The sequence below is a fragment of the Dreissena polymorpha genome, chromosome 5, assembly GCF_020536995.1.
Source record: "Dreissena polymorpha isolate Duluth1 chromosome 5, UMN_Dpol_1.0, whole genome shotgun sequence".
Taxonomy (NCBI): Eukaryota; Metazoa; Mollusca; class Bivalvia; order Myida; family Dreissenidae; genus Dreissena; species Dreissena polymorpha.
The window spans coordinates 20,251,667-20,272,936 of record NC_068359.1 but is presented as its reverse complement, the minus strand read 5'-3'; the positions used below and the strand labels follow the sequence as shown (position 1 = coordinate 20,272,936).

Here is a 21,270-nt window from a genome sequence, read left to right as displayed (position 1 = left end):
GAACTCGGCCGAGATTTTATTGGGACAAAGCTTCTGACCAAGTTTCATGAAGATGGGACAAGAAATGTGACCTCTAGAGTGTTTACCAGCAAATGTTTACGGACGGACGGACAAAGACCGGTCACAAAAGCTCACCTAAGCTATCAGGTGAGCTAAAAATTTCAACACAATTGACATTGACAACTGGTACAGTTTTAAAAGTACAATATGAATAAACTTGAACTTCAAGGACATAAACAGTGTGAGTGTTGACCTTAAACAGCGCTTTTTCTTTTAAAAATCAAAGTATTAGAATAAATCCCTATGAAAATTAGTGTCAAAGATTATGTTTTTAACAGAGCCAAAAAGGAAAGTTAACAGAAAGACATGTGACTTTCTGGAATTCAGATCCAAGAAGTTCTGCATATTTTTTCGATTCTTACAATGGATAAATCATAATCACTTTCAATTTTCATCAAGTCACTGAAAACAAGCGTAAATATAGGGTCACAGAATTTAACAGACATACACTCACATAGAAACTATTAAGGCATAGGCATGTTTAAAAGAGAAATGTTACAGGCACTATACCACACAATAAAACTGAAAAATCTTGATTCCAAGAATTGAACAACAATCCCAAATTAGGCATGCATATAAGTTCCAATGTGCTGACAATCACTAAACTGTTCAGAATTGTATTCCATTCAAATCATTCTTAAAATTGTGAAAGAAAATTAAATTGCCAAATTGCGATGATACAACTTTTATTTAATTCACAACCAAATATGGTTAGGTTAAATGATATAATTAATTAATAACACTTCAATTATGTACCAGAAATTACCAAACGTTAAAATCCAATAGCAAGCAAAGCCGGTTTAACCAAACTCCATTTACCTACTCAGCAATTCTGTAAAACAAGTAGCCCTGACTCTAAATTCAAAATGACAATGCTGGAGATTTTACAAAAAACTATTGTTCAAAGGAGCACAAAATCACAAAACAATCCTATTTTATTGCAAATAAAGCCAACAATATTATTCACTGACTTTTAAATGGCGGTATAAAACCAGATCCTTATTCATCTTCAAAGTGCTGTAACTTTGATCACTGCCGTAAGACACTTAGAACTTTATTGTTTAAAGCACATCTAATACAATATTTACAAGTATTTATTGAAACAAATGGCAAGAGAGATATATTTCCCAATGGAACCATACAATATGTCCTGACACCACCTCGACATGCCAACATTTATCAAAGCCCGCTAAAATGACACTAACTGTTTGAACAATCTTCAAATCTTACAATGATCTTTTCTTTTAAGCTGCTGAACTAAATAGGTTTAGATCTTTACAGCAAAACAATTCAAGTTTTGAGGTACAATTCCATCATATTGGAATTTGTATCAGCTTTAAACGAAACCTACACCCTTTATGAGAAAGTACTTAAAATGCCCATTGTTAAACAGCAATACATTGATAACTATGGTCAATTGACCCAAACCAAAAGGTTTCTATCAGAAAAAATAAACAAAATACTTTATCAAATACGATGAAAAGCTCATCAAAATTATTGTCCATAATCTTTATTGCTCGAGTTCGACAAAGGCTTATAAATACTTGAGAAAGTTCAATGATTGCTGCTACCTGGGTTTTTCAATGACCATGTATTTCGATTGCTGACCACAAGCTTAATGCAGCTAAGTATTGTAAATATTTGAACACTGAAAGCTTAATACCTGACTAAATGTGGCGTTTTAGGAAAAAGTGAAACATTATTGAACACTGCAAATTATTTAAATTTTGAATAAAGCATCAATCTTAGATTATGGACATCATTTTGGTAAAATAAACACACATGTTTTTGTTTTATTTTCCTAATGTATGTTTGAAATAAATATTGTGTCCATACTTTTAGTATAATATGCACTTATACGTGACTTTTGCATTAAACAGTGCCCTGTTTTATATTTTTTTAACTGTACTTTTGTTTGTGTTCCCCCCCCCCCCCGCCTCCCCCAAAACCCAATTAAATGAGCATTCAGTTTTGTGGTAAAATCAATTAAAAGGATGCACTTTTGATATGCATTTTTTCTTATAATTTGTCAAAATAATAAATGAACAGGTAAAACAGTACATAAAACCATTGTTGAAAAACACTGAACTCCATGATTGATGTCTTATTCAAAGTCACATATTCCTTTGAAGTAATAATCATTTTTTTGCAGTAAAATTTCCTAATAACTTTTACTAACACTATCCCTCAAGCACCAGTGGGAAGTCTACCAACAGCCAATAAAAAGTATACTCCTCTGAATAATACATATAACTCGCACTTTATTCTCAAAACACCAACTGTTGCCAAAGGGACAAAAAGATAACTCAACAGGATCCTGCAATGAGCAACTTTTATGCTAGCCAGTTTTATTGAGTGGGGTTGAAGGTAACGGGATGTTGTATCCATTTTCAATAGTCAATCAAAACTCAATTATTACCTTATAATGACTGCATAGGATTTGCTTATGATTTGATTATTGACCAATTTGAGTCAATATATTTGACTCAGAAGTTACATTTGTTGAAGAGTCCCAAGGCATGTATAACAAGAAACCGTCGGAGACGGGTGATGCTCCCCAAAGGTTTTTTTTGTCACAATATTGCACTATATATTCAGATTAAAGGAAAAATCTTGAGGGGCATAAATTTGGACAAAATAATATGATGGATGGTTTAGCAACTTAAAAATTGCAAAGGGCCATAACTCATCTAACCAGAACCCACTAATAAAATGCGCATCTCCTCAAGGTAGTTAAGCTTCCCATAAAGCTTCATTGAAGTCCAGTCAGTAGTTGGGGAGAAATCGCCCGGACAAGAATTGCACTATATGTACAGTTTATAGAAAATTTCAAAGGGCCATAACTCTGTGAAAAATCATCCGACCATAACCGGCTGATAATATTCACATCTCCTGTTGGTAGTGAAGCTTCCCATAAAGTTTCATTGAATTCCCGTAATAAGTTGCTGAGAAATAGCTCGGACAAGAATTGCACTATATGTACAATGGAAAATTTCAAAGGGCCATAACTCTGTGAAAAATCATCCGACCAGAACCGGCTGATAATATGCACATCTCCTGTTGGTAGTGAAGCTTCCCATAAAGTTTCATTGAATTCCCGTAATAAGTTGCTGAGAAATAGCCCGGACAAGAATTGCACTATATGTACAATGGAAAATTTCAAAGGGCCATAACTCAGGGAAAAATCATCCGACCATAACCGGCTGATAATATGCTTATCTCTTCTTGTTAGTGAAGCTTCCCATAAAGTTTCATTGAATTCTGATCATTAGTTGCAGAGAAATAGCCCGGACAAGAATTGCACTATATGTACAGTTAATGGAAAATTTCAAAGGGCCATAACTCTGTGAAAAATTATCCGACCAGAACCGGCTGATAATATGCACATTTCCTCTTGGTAGTGAAGCTTCTCATAAAGTTTTATTGAATTCCGGTCATTAGTTGCTGAGAAATAGCCCAGACAAGAATTGCACTATATGTACAGTTAATGGAAATATCAAAGGGCCATAACTCTGTGAAAAATCATCCGACCAGAACCGGCTGATAATATGCACAACTCCTCTTGGTAGTGAAGCTTCCCATAAAGTTTAATTGAATTCCGGTCATTAGTTGCTGAGAAATAGCCCGGACAAAAATTGTGCACGGACGGATGGACATACGGACAGACGAAGCGGCGACTATATGCTCCCCCCAAAAATTTTGTTGGGGGAGCATAATAAACTAACTTTTCTACATTTAACTCAGCTTTGAAAAAGTGTGGAAAATAAATATGTAAGAAACGCACAAGAAGGGGAATTTTTATATCATTTCATTGGTATTGTTATTTCAGTACATTTGAAGCAGGGCAACAGATAAGATTTTGGGTCAATTAGTTTTCACTGCAAGCTTTTTGTAACGATAAGTTTTTTCCCTGAAAACTATTGGTCAATTAGTTTTTTTACAATTTGATCAAAACGTACATATATTTCTGGATCAGATTAGCGTTTCATTTTTGGATATTGATAATTCTCAGCAATTCTTATTCCAATTAAGTCATTATAAATTCACAGTGACAATGTTTGTTTGTAAATATTAGTATTAATTGTATATTGACAAATGGATGATGGAGTCATTTTCTTTCAACCAGTTTCAACACTCCTGCCTTTCAGTCTCAGAGCTAACTCACATTGACAAACCCTCTCCATGAATGACAAGCCAGTGGAAATCACGTTGTTATTAGTTTTTGAGACACGGAATCGCAGCGTTGTTTTGAGCCGCATATTTCAGAATCTGTCACCACATCCGCTCTTAAATCTGATAGTATAGTCTTCCCAATGTCTTTTCCCAGACGGTTTGGGTCTCATTACGAATTGTAAAATATTGGGCGCGCATGCCGTTTATGAAAGTTTCCAAACCCGTCTGTGTTTATCAGAGAACATTTTCCAGAACTTATTTCGGCGGAAGTATCTTTTTATATTGACACCAGCCCAAAACGGTGTCTGTATAAACTGACTGAAAATATAACGGCCGCACTAAAGGTTACAGTACACTAATCATAATTTAACGCAGAACGGCGGAAAACGAAAAAATCGATTTCAATTCGTTTTCCATTTATATAATCGTTTTATGTACGATTGATTTTTAATTTCATTTCGTTTTCTGTCAAATACAAATCGTAAAAACGATAAAACGAGCCTTATCTGTTGCCCTGATTGAAGTGGCAAAAAAAAGGTTTCCCGCAAAATATATTTCTGCTTTGTTATATGGCTTTCATTGTATATTATAAATACTTCTGTGTACTATTGCCCTTATTGCATATGTTATATATTTAAGTAAAATAAGGCCGGGGCCATGATTGTATATAGTATGTGGTATGTGGCGGCATGGGCAGCGCTATTCAACTCTTCCTCCTTATGTTATGAAGAAATGTATAACAAGCAAACAAAAGGTCAAAGCACCAAGTGTTTGATTACAAGGTGTAACATTTTTGTTACAAGGAACAAAAGAATTACTAATGTCAAATATTGGCACTAATTTCTGGACTATTAACATTCATAAATGATCACAAAGATGGCAATCTAGTGTATTTCATTGTGTAAGACATTACCACACATGAAGTCAGGATTCTTATGGTTGGTATATTGTGTGTTTGATAATTGCAATATTTATGAGGTTGTAAATCATTTAATTTTTTTATTTTATTTATGACGCCCCATGTGCACTGTAACAGTGAACCAGTGCAAGAGATGTAAGTTGGTATGGTTGTGGGCTGTATGGAAAGAGTAGTATCTGGAGGAAACACATACCAAGACGGTTAATATATGAGTCGTGTTCTGAGAAAACTGGGCTTAATGCATGTGCGTAAAGTGTCGTCCAAGATTAGTCTGTGCAGTCCCTACAGGCTAATCAGGGATGATACTTTCCGCTTTTATGACATTTTTCGTTTAAATGAAGTCTCTTCTTAGCAAAAATACAATTAAGGCGGAAAGTGTCGTCCCTGATTAGCCTGTGCAGACTTTTACGCACATGCATTATGCCAAGTTTTCTCAGAACAGGACTCATATAAATAAGCTCCGTTCTGGGAAAACTTGGCTACTTGCGTTAGTTAATTTTTGTCCCATATTAGCCTGGGCCCTCCGTACATGCAAATCAGGGCTGACATTTGCCGCATAGACTGGAGTTTAGTTAAGCAAAGATTTCCAGGACAATTTAATCATGTACATTTTACCCAGTTTTCCCAGAGCTTAGGGCTCATAGAGTGATCGGCAACCAATGCTACCGCTGCTTATCTAATACAGGTCAGTTAGGTGGCATATATACACACACAAACAAGTGGGACACCCAATTGATGTATTTTCAACATGGTCAAATTTAACAAGGGCTGTTTGTAAAACATGCATGCCCCCCATATGGGCTTTCAGTTGTAGTGGCAGCCATTGTGTGAATACATTTTTTTGTTCCTGTGAATTGACCTTTGACCTAGTGATTTGAAAATCAATAGGGGTCTTCTGCCAGTCATGATCAATGTACCTATGAAGTTTCATGATCCTAGGCCTAATTATTCTTGCGTTATCATCAGGAAACCATTTAACTGTTTTGAGTCACTATGACTTTAACCTTTGACCTAGTGACCTGAGATTTAATAGCAGTCACCTGCCAGTCATGATCAATGTACCTATGAAATTTGATGATCCCAGGCGTAAGCTTTCTTGAGTTATCATCCGGAAACTATTTTACTGTGTCGAGTCAGCGTGACCTTGACCTTTGACCTAGTGACCTGAACATCAATAGGGGTCATCTGCCAGTCATGATCAATGTGCCCATGAAGTTTCATGATCCTAGGCGTAAGCGTTCTTGAGTTATCATCCGGAAACCATTAATCTGTTTCGAATCACCGTGACCTTGACCTTTGACCTAGTGACCTGAAAATCAATAGGGGTCATCTGCGAGTCATGATCAATGTACCTATTAAGTTTCATGATCCTAGGCGTAAGCCTTCTTGAGTTATCATCCGGAAACCATTTTACTATTTCAAGTCACTGTGACCTTGACCTTTGACCTAGTGAACTCAAAATTAATAGGGGTCATCTGCGAGTCATGATCAATGTACCTATGAAGTCTCATGATCCTAGGCCTAAGCGTTCTTGAGTTATCATCGGGAAACCATCTGGTGGACGGATGGACGGACTGACCGACCGACATGTGCAAAACAATATACCCACTCTTCTTCGAAAGGGGGCATAATAAGAATGCATTCTTCAGTCATTCTTTTTTTTAATGAACTGTCATATATTATTATACAAATACCTAAAGGCTTATAAATATAATATTAACACATTTAAACAGAAAAGTGCCAAAAAAAAATTAATAACTATTTTGCTTCTAATAAATTGTTGGTCTTTACGATAAAATTAATTAGTGACTTTTAAGAAGAAGTGGATTATTTGTTCTGTCAAACATTTAATTCAAGTAAATCAATGGACTCAAAGCGTGGCAAAGCAAAAGGTAAAATGTCACTAAATGTCTATAAGAACCCAGTATCATATCTCAACTTGTTTCAATGCATGAAAGACTCCGTTCTCTTGATTAATTGTCAAAAAAGAAATGAAACCGGGTAAAGACTCACTAGAGCTTTAATTATTGTTCTTTAATTTTAAAAGAGCTACAGATATGGCCACCATGTTTTCAGTGAAGCATAACAAGCATTGTCTGCCTAATTACAATGTAGCTATGTACTCTTTTTTGCAGATTTACACTGACCAAATTTATCACTGACTTGTCTGGAAAATATTACCATAAACCCATTTATGCCTAGTGGACTCTCCCAACCTTCTAAATTGGATCAATTTATTTCCAAAATTAGGGATGTCTAGTATATTTATTTCTATATTTAGAATATTTCTTACAGAAATTCCTTTAAGCAAACAGCACAGACCCTGATGAGACGCCGCATTATGCAGCGTCTCATCTGGGTCTACGCTGTTTGCCAAGGCCTTTTTTTCTAGAAGCTAGGCATAAATGGGTTAAAAAGTTTTCAAGATATTTAAAGGGGCCTTTTCACAGATTTTGGCATTTTTTAACTTATTCATTAAATGCTTTATATCGATAAATGTAAACATTGGATCGTAAAAGCTCCAGTAAAAAATCAAGAATAAAATTAAAAAAAGGAAAAGAACATTGCCCGGACCAGGTTTCGAACCAGTGACCCCTGGAGTCCTGCCAGAGTCCTGAAGTAAAAACGCTTTAGCCTACTGAGCTATTCCGCCGAGTACATATTCTTGAAGTATTTTATACCTTATATAAGCAATCTTCGTAGTTTCACAAAATTTAACGACAAAAACAGAACTCTCCAAATTATTCAATCGTTTCGCGTTGCAACGCTTTAAAATTTTTAGGTTTTAAAATCGTCAAAAGATGCATATAATGGCTATATTAGACCATGGTAAATGTTCAGTATTACTGTTTCCTCACAAATATCATAACTAAAACGAAAATTTGCGAATCTGAAACAACTTTTTTCAATTTTGTCAATTTACCAAAGCGTGAAAAGATCCCTTTAATTCACAACTCATTACAAGACTTATTTATATACATATTTAAAGCTTTGCACTATTTTTTACCTTTCAATAATGACATCGGTTTCCACTTTTTAAAACAGAAGGTTTATGCTTTAAAAATATTTATATAATAAAGTTATTTTGTCAATCTCTAACAGCACTGCATGTATGATACAGCTAGGAGTTAATTATCTGTCGTCCATGCACATATGACATTCAGCTTTTTTTGCAGTATAATCTATAAAAAAAACACTTCATGTATGGATGCCTAATTTTTGGGTACTCTATAGCACTGATTTTGTTTTTAATAAACAAAGTAAAATCAAAATTTCCCTTTTGCTGCAGTTTTATTTTTGCACACTTTATCTCTTCTTTATGTAATGACATTATGGGTGTGTTTAAGTCCCTATGCATCTTCATGGTTTAACTCTATAAGGGGACTTAAAATCACATTACAGTCTCTAAAAGCATTTTTAGGAAGAGGCCTCGAAAAAGTACAGTTTTGCACCTGTGCGAAGCAAACAGGCTATAATCCTATTCGGCACGTCTGGAAAGTTAACTATGTTTTATTCCTGTATTTCTGCAAGCAATATATGTAACTCAACTCTGTATAAGAACCAAAAGAAAATAGTTAGAAAAGAAAGTTAAAAAAAAATGGGTCACAAGATTCTCACCTCTGAGAGGGGTACCCTTCTATGAAAGGGCCTTGCCTGCCTGAAATCGTGGTGGGACATCGTTCTATTGTCCGATCTATCGTTTATTGTTAACTTAACTGGCAGTGAGTATCAGATTCCAACTGTACCTCCGATTTGTATAAGCCAATCCTTTTTAGTCTAAAATCACATGAATTTGTTTTCAACTGCTCACTTCGATCCTTTTAATGAAAATGTTGTTACAGCATTAAAAAGGTTACACTGCAGTTTATTGATTTTTTAAAAAGGATAATGCGAGCAGCCTATAGATCACAGTTCTAGAACATAATTATCTGATCAACTATCCGGTCAGGCTGTTCAAAAGAACTGCAAAAAGACGTTGCTATAATCTCACAAGCACAACATTACACCTCTAAAAGTCACTTTTGTAATTTAATAAGGCACTGCTCTTGAACAAACAATAGCTTGAACATATATTAAACACAAGGTGATTACTGCGCTAATACTACGGCTTTGCTTTAAAGACAATAGGTCTGTGGAGAAACTTCATGGCAAATTAATTTCAACTTTGTTCGAGTGGTTTCATTATTGACTGTAAATATATCTGCATTAAAGACTAAACAATTAGGTGGACGTTATTATATAGACAGAATCTTGAATACTCAGCATGTTTCAACAATATATCAAAATCCATTGTGGAACGTGAAATGAAATTTGACTAGCGGTAATATAAATATTTAAATGTCAGAGACAATTAAAGAATGATAAACTCATGTAGTGGCAAGCTTGAATAAATGTAGCAGGAATGAAAAAATCAATCAACTGTACTTGTGAGAGAATTTGAATAAATTTGTTATGCTATCACAAGCTATTATTAATTATTGATGAACATTTTTTAATAATGGACAATATGAGGGCAAGAAATGCCAATATTGTCAGAAGTTTTTTGTGTGCAAACAAACAGACAATTTTAAACGTGTAAATAATTCAGTATATGAAGCTTTTACAAGCTTGTATTTTATTTAACATACAGATTTATGTATTGAATGCAAATTCTTGAAGCCTAAATAGTTCAATAAATGATAACATTTATTACAAAATACAGAACAGTTTGTTACATGCTAGCTTTTATTATTGGAATATTTCAATAGGTGCTTTTTAACTGTTCTTCTCAACCGTTAGGGGAAAAAACATAGACATCTACTTATCAAATATGATACACAAACGTGCAGTTTTTACACAAATTATAATGTTTTTTGCCAGTTTATAATGAACTTCAATTATCTATCAAATTACTCGAACATTCAGATTATATTTTGTAAACCCTTAAAAAAATATTTTATTTAATAGACAAATACACTTATGGTAATTCCACTGAACCTGTCTTTTTTATTTATAAAACTAAATTACAAATGTAATGCATTTTAACTGTTGAAGATTCAAACCCTTTTGCACAAAAGATCAAAATGCAAAATTAATGCTGCAGTCCTGTTTAAAGATTAGGGATGGAAATTAGTGGTTGCTTGGAGCCCGGGGCCAGTACATTTTGGCCTGGGCAACTCAAATTCAAAAGTTAGTAGTCCGGCTCAGTGTTCAGTGCAATTAAACATTTAATGAAATTGGCGACAGTGAGTTAATCATTAGTTTAATAAAATTCATTTATCAAAGCCAATGAAATGATTTAACTCACACTTACATTAGGACACAGAAAGTTTGTCAATTAAGCAATGTTGATGTTAAGTTATCTTTTATTTACATGTAATTTAAACAAAGTCTTATTATATGACACTACATGTACATTGTACTGGGCTCGTTAGTCTTTAGCTGGACAACCAAAATACTAAAGATGGTTGCCCGTGTGGGCAACCAACTTTAAACCGTTAGTTTCTATCCTTGAAAACTAATTTCTTTCTAAACAAGTATTAATCAAGAAAAGTACTCTAAGTAAGTAATCAAAATTTGTTTTCATGTTAACATTTAATGAAACTTACAGTTATTTTTTAGATATTTTTATTTAAGTTTTTTCAACAAATATTTACCTAAATTCAATAAAAGTCAATGTACCCTGTGCTATGCAATAAAATAAACATCAAATCTGAGGTTATTATATAATCTTCAAACGGGGAAACATTTCAAATAAGTCTCTTCTGAAATAGCATGACCCCATTGATCACATTTAATGAAGATCAGCGAACATTGTCACGTTTAAACCTTATTTATTTATCTAGGTGCAAGTCTATCATTCAATATCCTTATTTAAGTGGAACATTATGGTAAAAACGTACACACATTTAAACACAATGGCCAACAAGTTGGAACTTGTTTGCCATATTTACCGCCATTCATAATACTGACTGTATTTTCAGTGGATACATCTTAAATCGGATTCCAACTCAATATGTACGTGCCATGTGCCCAGGTTAAGGTATTCAGAGTTTGAATAATGCACTCAAATCACATTTAAATACATGGGACTTATCTATCCTGGTTTATGGTGTAGTGTAACTCAGCACACCAACTGTAGAGTGCCATATTTGTCTTGTGGAGTACCAATCCCAGACCCTAATATCTCCTCACCATATCTCTAAGAGCCGAGAAATGAAGATATAGACCCACTTCAACTGTATAAACATGACCCTTTGCCATTTTTATGTATTCCCAGCAACTCTTTTTAAGATAAAATACTTTACTTACTTTTTATTTTACAAATTAAAAGTTTAAATACGTTATCATTGAAATCCCCGTATGGTTGTAAGTTAATAAATAACCTTGAGTATTAATCATACTAAGTATTAGTCATACTTAATTAAAACAAGGGCTGTTTGTAAAACTTGCATGCCCCCCATATGGGATCTCCGTTGTAGTGACAGCCATTGTGTGAATAAGTTTTTTGTCAATGTGACCTTGACCTTTGACCTAGTGACCTGAAAATCAATAGGGGTCATCTGCCAGTCATGATCAATCTACCTATCAAGTTTCATGATCCTAGGCATAAGCGTTCTTCAGTTATCATCCGGAAACCATTTTACTATTTTGGGTCATCGTGACCTTGACATTTGACCTAGTGACCTGAAAATCAATAGGGGTCATCTGCCAGTCATGATCAATGTACCTATCAAGTTTCATGATCCTAGGCATAAGTGTTCTTGAGTTATCATCCGGAAACCATTTAACTATTTTGGGTCACCTGACCTTGACCTTTGACCTAGTGACCTGAAAATCAATAGGGGTCATCTGCGAGTCATGATCAATGAACCTATGAAGATTCATGATCGTAGCCATAAGCGTTCTTGAGTTATCATCCGGAAACCATTTTACTATTTCGGGTGACCGTGACCTTGACCTTTGATATAGTGACCTGAAAATCAATAGGGGTCAACTGCGAGTCATGATCAATCTACCGATCAAGTTTCATGATCCTAGGCATAAGCGTTCTTGAGTTATCATCTGGAAACCATTTTTCTATTTCAGGTCACCGTGACCTTGACCTTTGACCTAGTGACCTGAAAATCAATAGGTGTCATCTTTGAGTCATGATCAATGTACCTACAAAGTTTCATGATCCTAGGCATAAGCGTTCTTGAGTTATCATCCGGAAACCATTATACTATTTCGGGTCACTGTGACCTTGATCTTTGACCTAGTGACCTGAAAATCAATAGAGGTCATCTGCCAGTCATGATCAATCTACCTATAAAGTTTCATGATTCTAGGCATAAGTGTTCTTGAGTTACCTTTCGGAAACCATTTTACTATTTTGGGTCACTGTGACCTTTCACCTTTGACCTAGTGACCTGAAAATCAATAAGGGTCATCTGCAAGTCATGATCAATCTACCTATCAAGTTTCATGATCCTAGGCATAAGCGTTCTTGAGTTATCATCCGGAAACCATTTTACTATTTCGGGTCACGGTGACCTTGACCTTTGACCTAGTGACCTCAAAATCAATAGGGGTCATTTGCAAGTCATGATCAATGTACCTATCAAGTTTCATGATCCTAGGACTAAGTGTTCTTGAGTTATCATCCGGAAACCATCTCTAGGACGGACAAACGCACATACATACGGACGGACCGATATGAGCAAAACAATATACCCCCTCTTCTTCGAAGGGGAGCATAAGAATGGTAAAATGATGTAAAAAGAACACTCATAAAAAGATTTCAGTAGCACATTACGTCAGGTAAAAAACCATTAAATCATAAATTGCACTCTAAGAACACTTTGAAAGTCATAGAACAGCATAAATGTCATCATTCTTTTCAACCCATTGCACTCAAATCACATGCAGATGTCAAACTACTGTAGAATTTTGTTTCATCAGGCAGAATAGATATACTTTTTTATTTTTTCCTATTTTGCTTCTTCCTGATTCTAATGTGCGCACTTTCCACAAAAATAAAGATTATCATAAACTTCAAAAGATTTCCCAAAGCTTACAATCAAATATTAAGTCATATTATTAGGGTATTCACACTAAAAAACAAGTGAATGTAAAACTGGATAAACTTTGAAAATTACCACAATTTTTATAACAAGAGATTGCCAAACAATATGGTCCCTTACCGGCTCCACCATGTCAGAAATTCCACCATTGTCAGATTCTATTTTTATTGTTGCCATAGCAACCAGAATTTTTTACGTAGGAACAAAACGAAATGACATGCTTAATGTCCATATTGCCATCTATCCATGTTTCAAGTTTCATGAAAAAATATAAAGAACTTTTAAAGTTATTGCAGGATCCAGAAAAATACCATTTTAAGCAGTATTTCTAGTCTATTTGTTGCCATAGAACCCATAATGTTTGACGGAGGAACAAAATGAAATGACGTGCATAATGTCCATATTGCCATCTATCCATATGTTTTAAGTTTCATGAAAAAATATTAAGAACTTATAAAGTTATCGCAGGATTCAGAAAAGTGTGACGGACAGACTGACAGACAGACTAAATGACAAAGCGCAAACCATAAGTCCAGGGCTCACGCAACTGGGCGACTCGGGCGATTATATCGCCGCACCTTCCCTGTAATCGCCCTAATCAAAAGCACCGGCGATAACCACTTCGCCCTAAATTCTGGCAATTATCATATCCGCAGCGCTATCAAAGTTGCTTCTGTTTATTACCGAATACACGCCCATGTCAATCAACTGACCGAATCAACGAAACTCCGCCCCCTGGCGTAGTAAATTACCTATTGAAAATTGATAAGCAACCATTCACAGCGCCCGTCATACAGGTATTTGGCAGGGTTCTCTCCTGACTAATCAGAGCGTGGGTTACAAACTCCATTTCGGCTAATAGAAAACATGCCGATACCGGGCGAGATACTTTGTTAATTGATGACAATTATCGCATTCAATGTCCCCAAAACAATGTGGATTAAAAGAATGTCGGTCTCTATATGTATTAATTGGTATCTGCTATGTTTATAGGTGTCTATAGCAACCGGTGTTTATTTTTGGTGTTATCACTTTAATACACTTATATTTGTTAACGCAGCATCAACATACTAAAACAATATCCCAGAAAGAGAAAAATAATGCATTTAATATCAAGCGTACTTTCGTTTGACAACTGATCATGTACGATGTAAATTTAGTTTTAATGCAGATTCGTTCATACGACACACGAACACTTTTACTCCGATCCTTATAAAAAAAGACAGTTCCTCTTGGCTTAGAGGGCTGGGGCAGTAATGTGAAATATCGAATATAATACTTTAAGATATGCTGGCCGAAACTCTTGGAGTGATATTATGCGCATATTACAGTATATGCTATGTTTATAGGTGTCTATCGCAACCGTAAATTTAGTTTTAGTGCAGATTCGTTCATACGACACACGAACACATATCGAATATAATACTTTAAAGCGGGTATATACGATTTTGTCAAATATTTATGAATTTATATAAACTGTGTAAAAAACTATATATATATATATTTCAATATAAATTAAAATAAAAGTTAAGAAGAACATGTGTCGAAAAATGCGGAATAAGCCAGATATTTAATTCTGAAATTGAAAATGGCTGTACAGCCGAATTCGCCAGCATGTATACCATACATGTACGATGTGCATCTAAACTTAGTTTAACGGTTTATTTGAATTCCTGCAACGACATCTATTCATACGGCACACGAACACTATCTCCGATCCTAATACAAAGACGAATGCTTCGGTTATTGTAGGAAAATATGTACGTCATTATCGGCTCGGGGCGCTAATTTGTCTTTGCTGCATTTTATGAAATTCGTCTTTAATGTATAATTTTTCTTGCCTATTTTGTGTTATTGTAACATATTTTATCAATATATTACAATTAAACACATATAAAAAATCGTATATACCCGCTTTAAGATACTGGCCTAAACGCATAAAACCCATTTTCGCATGACGCGGCTATGAAAGAGTTATTTAAATGTGTCGGAAAAAAAATCTAGGTAGATCAATTCCCGCGTCGTTGCGGTAATGTTTGTTAAAGTTGTTATTTCATGCAAACTCGTTGATTTAATCCAATGTTTAATGTTAGCAAGTGTTTGTTTTTTAATTGAATTGTAAACAAAGAGTCGGTTAAAGTCTTTGGAAAATTTGCACTCTGTGTGATTTGACAGTTTGACGTCATCAAAGGATAGCCGCTTCCTGTCTGAAGCAATAATGCGACGAAGTTCTCGCCGACAAAATTGGCTTCCTTTGTCTAGCAATCAATAGTCCGAACTAATTGTGTGTTTGTTCCTCATTGGTAATCGTCCAATTAAATAGTAGCACGTGCATAGCTCCGCCTTCGAATCTTTTGCAGAGAACGGAGGTGGAGTTTAACTGTTAATTGAGCAAGTGTTTTACGCAAGTTGAGTTCCGATGTGCCGACATTATTATGGCGGACACCCGTGTTTACAAAATTCCTAAATGCATATATCGTAAATAACGGCAGTGTTTAATTAGAATATTTATACTATTTTATCTACTTTAATATCGGGTTTGTTTAATATAATTAACATGTTAAACAATATTAATGCGTCACAATTTGATGGGGTCGCAATTTTACTGACGCTGATTTTCCTATTGTCTGTAATTTTTACCCGAAATAAATCTTGAGAAGTCCTTGAAAGTCCGCAAGCTGTACTATAAGTAAAAAAGTGCTTTTGTACTGAGCTGAAGTGCTCAAATTCAAACATACATATATTTATGCTTTGCTCTTGTGTCATATGTATGAATTGATAAATTAGTGCTTATAAAACTTATTTTTCAACATTATTTTATAATGTTTTTATGCTTATATTTTTGTCAGTAATAAATTTATTAAAAGGAATGATTTTATTACTTTATTTCATACACATTAACAGGTCGGTGATCGCAAAAGATCCACTTCTCCCTAAAACTGCCCCACTTCTCCCTCTCCAGAGCTTAGGGAGAAGTGACTTCTCCCAAAAATTGGAGTCTAGCTTGAGCCCTGAAGTCCCCTCCGGTGAAACCAGTAGGGGGCAAATATGCACAATATAAAATTATGCTTCCTGCAAAACAATCAATTTTTAGGTTAAGTACAAATAATAATAGGCAAATTGAGTTTTGGGGGTGATAATTAAATATCTTGTACAAATTCATTATACATACATGATTTCAGCTTAACTTCATTATTATTTACTCTTTTTTTAGAATATAAACCCTTTAGAACAGAAAGTAGCTTAAGAATGACTTTCTCAGTTTTAATAATATCAAAGGGAAACAACTCAATGAATATCATGAACAAGAGATCAATGATTACATGAAATTATGTTTACTTAATGCATTTTATTTGATTTTAAAGAATTTGTAAACTTAAAATTGGAGCTAACTCTGTTTCATCCACATTTGGAAAGTGCAATTTACTTTGTTCATCAATTAAATATTTTCTGTCTTCAAGCGAAAAGAACAAAAATATTTTTTTTTCAGTATTCTATCTTTATCTAACAGGTTACTAATGCCTTGACATTATTTATTTGAATAAAGACACTCAAAAAATTGACAGATTTGGTTCACTGAAATATCTACTTGAAATGCACAAAGTAAATACAAGGCACTTTCCATTATCTATCATTTAAACAAATACATGAAAAATCAATTTCAACCGATAAGCAAAAAGTTGCCATACACAAGGTGTCTTGGCTTATCAAACCCTATCTACCAAACAAACACATTTATCAACTTCGACAAAAACTCTTATATCCCACATGATGGAGTCAAGCTTAAAAGAAGGAGAAATAAATCTAGTTTGGTTCATTTTGATTATTGCAAATATTTTAATCTTATATGAGTAGACTATGACTTGATTTGAAATGGATTATAAAGTCATTAACATTTAACACTTTTATCAGTAAAGTATTTTTGAAAGCCTTGAAATTCATTACCGTTAACTAGCATATCAACGAAACATGCTGGTTAAATACAATTATCCAATTATTGTTTGCTATCTTTCAATCATGCTTAACTTATTTGAAAAGTTATCAACCAAAAAAAAGCGCATTAAAATATAAATTAAGCTGAGAGGTGTGTCTACTTGATATGCGTTTACCACTTAACCGGTTACCACTAAGATACGTATTTAACCCTTTACCACTTAGATACTTTTTTTATTAAACTTTGTTTACTTCACAGTACAGGGGTTTTACGAGCCATTTAGGGAAAAGGAGTCAATAATTATACTCAGTAATGAAACAAATTGGGATTTTTTATCAACAAATATTGACTCATCATGTCATTTCCTGACTATTTTTGGAAAAATGCAATAAAACTCTTTATAATAATTCAAATAGGCAGAACAAAATCATATAAATAATAGTATTTTACTTTTTGGAAATTTGGCATTTTGTTCAACATTTTCAGTTTGGTATTGGATCTTTATTCTTTGGGAACGGGTCATTTTATGGCCTTTTTTAACGCAGGAAAACCCCTGCAGTAAAACATGCATGAAAGACTTCTGTTTTTAAATGGTGTCCTATTTCATTGACAGCTAGTGATACATGTAACACAGATCAATAGTGGTTTTATAATACAACGATAATTAAAATTAAAAACTAATAACTGAAATTATATCATTTACACTTCTATTGCACTGTTTGGAGTTCAAAAGCTACTTATAAAAGTCTTCAGACAATTGCGCCTTGTTCTGGGAAATCTGGGCTTAATATATCCAAGTGTCATCCCAGATTAGCCTGTGCAGCACTTTAAAGCAAATGCATTTAGCCAAGCTTTCCAAAAATGAGGCTTTGTTGAATCTAAAAGTAGTAAATTCAAAAATAAAGACTTGTTCCAAGGTCTCGTATGTTGTTCATACACAACCTAAATTAGAGAAGAATGATTTCATTAATACCTACTTTAATCAATGCTTTAATATGCGATTATGTTGTTTAATCTATAGAAATCTAATGCTGTCAACTTTCATCAATTCATTAATGAACAATCTTTTTGCAAGTAAATTGATTTGCATGTAAAGTAAAGCATTCTTAAGGGTTAATAAATTATTGACAATGAAATAATCCTTTTTTTGCTGGCATGACATTTTTAAGCCTTTTCTTCAAGGTTCAATGAAGCTTTTGTTTTTTCATTGACCTTTTCTTTGCATTTGCTTGGTATTTAACGCTTTTAGTAACTGTTCAAGTGTTCAAGATAATTACCTAAATATGGATGGAAACATTGGGATAAGACCTAACATCATTACCATATTATAGATATTCACTGTTAATTGGTTTCCATGATGGAAAAAGCTATTAGCAGTCTTATATTTAATACAGGTTATGAATATATTAAGATATCATTAAAGGTTTATATTATCATAAACAATTAGCTACTATTTTCACAAAATCTTTTATGTTCCTTTAATAACGATAACCAATATCATGGTACAGTACACTCCACGCGTTTTCCCCAATTTCCCTCCATACTCCGCGGGTTTCGACCTGGAGGGAGATTAAGAAAATCCCGCTATACGCGGCGTTTGCATGATTTTGGACGCGGCGGTTAACGATCGGCAAAACTGATAAACCGACGCGGCGGCCCTCGGCGTTGGCAACGCGGGGGAAACTCCGCGTTTTACGAGATAACGATCAATTTAATTTTGTTTGACTTCCTGATTTTCAAATGAAATTACATTTATTACAAGTACATACATGTACATGTAGTATAATATTTACAATTAAAAAAAACAACCAAGATAGATCGATCCCGACGAGGTTGTAGAAGTAGTTGTGGTTGTATAGAAAACTCGTTGATTTACGACACACAAAACGTCGTCTTTTAACTAATACTTACCAATTAATATAAACACAGTTTGCAACATTGTTTTTATTTTGATAATTTAATCCAAAGTTTTCATGTTAGCAGGTGATTTTCTATAATGAACATGTATACAAATGACCAAGGACCCTAAAAATCTCGCAAATCTGTGTGAATTGACAGTTTGACGTAATCAAAGAAAAGCCGCTTCCTGTCTAAAGGCATAACTTACTCAAGTAAACACGTTCAACGAATGCATAAGGAATGGTTTTAATTGTCGGAACAAAGTCTATTCTCTGCTCGCTAATGCATTGATTTTCTCTTTGTTTGTAGGTTATTCCATTGATTGCTAAAAGGTGGTAACTATTGAGTTGATAATTGCATTTAATATTCACAGTTGTATTCTTGTTGCGTCGACATTCTAAACAATGTTTACCAGTAATTATGGACCAAATCGGCAGAGTGACATTCACACATGTTAATCCCTTTTGTCAAAACACCGAATACACAATAGGTCAGTAGACAAGCTTTGCGTGTTTTCATAACGTCAAACACTTAAAATCCAGTTCCGCCCAGATGTCTTCTGTAATCAGTTTACAGTACAATTAGTGTTAAAATAATTACTCTACTAAAATACCGTAACGATAAAGATTCGGCGTGTTCGATTTGAAATTATTTTAGAGGAAATATCAACTTATTCGCGATATAATTTCGTTAATAAATACCAAAGAAACTTTTAACCGAAATCAACAATGTTCTCTGCGCTACAAAGTTTGTATCAAAAAAATCAATACACGCACGCTTTGCAGGAGTATACATTGTACCTTGACCTTGTACATTGCAGCATAATTTTCGCGCGCTTTTGTCGGGAAATATACATGACTGTATATTGGAAGCATTTGTAAACGTCGTGTTAACAATTAAAAATCGTAGTGTGTTTCGGATTACTAATTATTATTCTCATTTGGAAATTTTACGGAACATTTATTCTTGTGTCGTATGTGTTATGATTTAAATATTAAATTGTCAAATGTATTATATTAGACTAATTCATATTGTAGACGTACCTGTGAATTAAAAAACATAATTTTTATACGTATTAATTTTCTATACAATTATCTTTTTATACATGTACTACAGTATTTAAACAATTTATTATAACAATGTTTTTATTTTTTGGCATGCCCAGTAGCACACTGCTAACGCGGCGTTGCGCGGCGATCACTGATAAGAACGGAAGGTGTCTGCATTTACCGACTAGCCTAAAATAATACACGCCGCGGGAATTAGCGAACGCGGTGTAACGCCGAGCGTTTTATCGAGTTCACCTCGCTCTTCCAACGCCGCGTGAACACTCGCTAGCAGAAAAAAACCGCGGAGGGAGCGCGTTTTTTGGGGAAAACGCGTGGAGTGTACTGTAAATCGTGTTGCATAATATAAAAATAAGCTTAACTGCATAATTGGCCATGTTAATGGAATTTGTACTGACTACAGCAACAACAACTATATTCAGCAGCATCTCAAAATGTCCTTATATCATCATGACAAAGGAGACCACACACTCAAACACGCTCTAAATGTATATAAAACATTAGTATGTCAACACACAACACAGTTGAGTCAAGCATTCATGCCAAGTTTCATGCATATCATTTTGTACTTAAGGCTCCAGATCATAGAGAAGTTAAGCAGCTGCATTCCTAAATAAATTCCCAAACAGTGTCATGGTAGTATTTGGTTATAAAGTTAGTTTTAATTGTTTGTTCAAACAGTGTGAAATCAATGCTGTAAAAACAGGGGCTTATCCAACAGGGTTTATTAACTCAATGTAATGATTTTTCATAATTATTTACTCAATGTAATGATTTTTCAGCGTTATTTACTCCATGTAACGATGTTCATTTCGCAATCACATGAAAACTAATTCTCCAGCTTTTAAAGCTGGTGAAAAACATATCCATGGCAAACATTTATTAGCCCTTTACCCCACAAGAAGCAAAGTGAAAATGGCTTTTGCAACCAGCATAAAACCAGAAAAGCATGTGAGTAACTCGCAGTCTGTCCAGGTTTTATGCTGTTTGCTGCTCATCAGTATCTTAGGGTTGGAAATGAATCCTTTAAAATTTGAATTTAGTAAAAAGGGTATTTAATTAAATTGAACTTTCTATTGGACTACAAATGTGTCAAAACACGTATCTAAATGGTAAAGGGTTAACCAGAAGCTCAAGTCAAAATAATTAATGTATAACAATAACATATGCCTC

The 21,270-nt window shown here is 34.3% G+C and overlaps 1 protein-coding gene across 8 annotated transcripts in view; it reads right to left on the bottom strand.

Annotated features, from left to right (window-relative positions):
• LOC127831651 (rootletin-like) overlaps positions 1 to 21,270 on the bottom strand; it is a 169,092-nt gene that overhangs the window by 95,323 nt on the left and 52,499 nt on the right. The window lies entirely within an intron of this gene.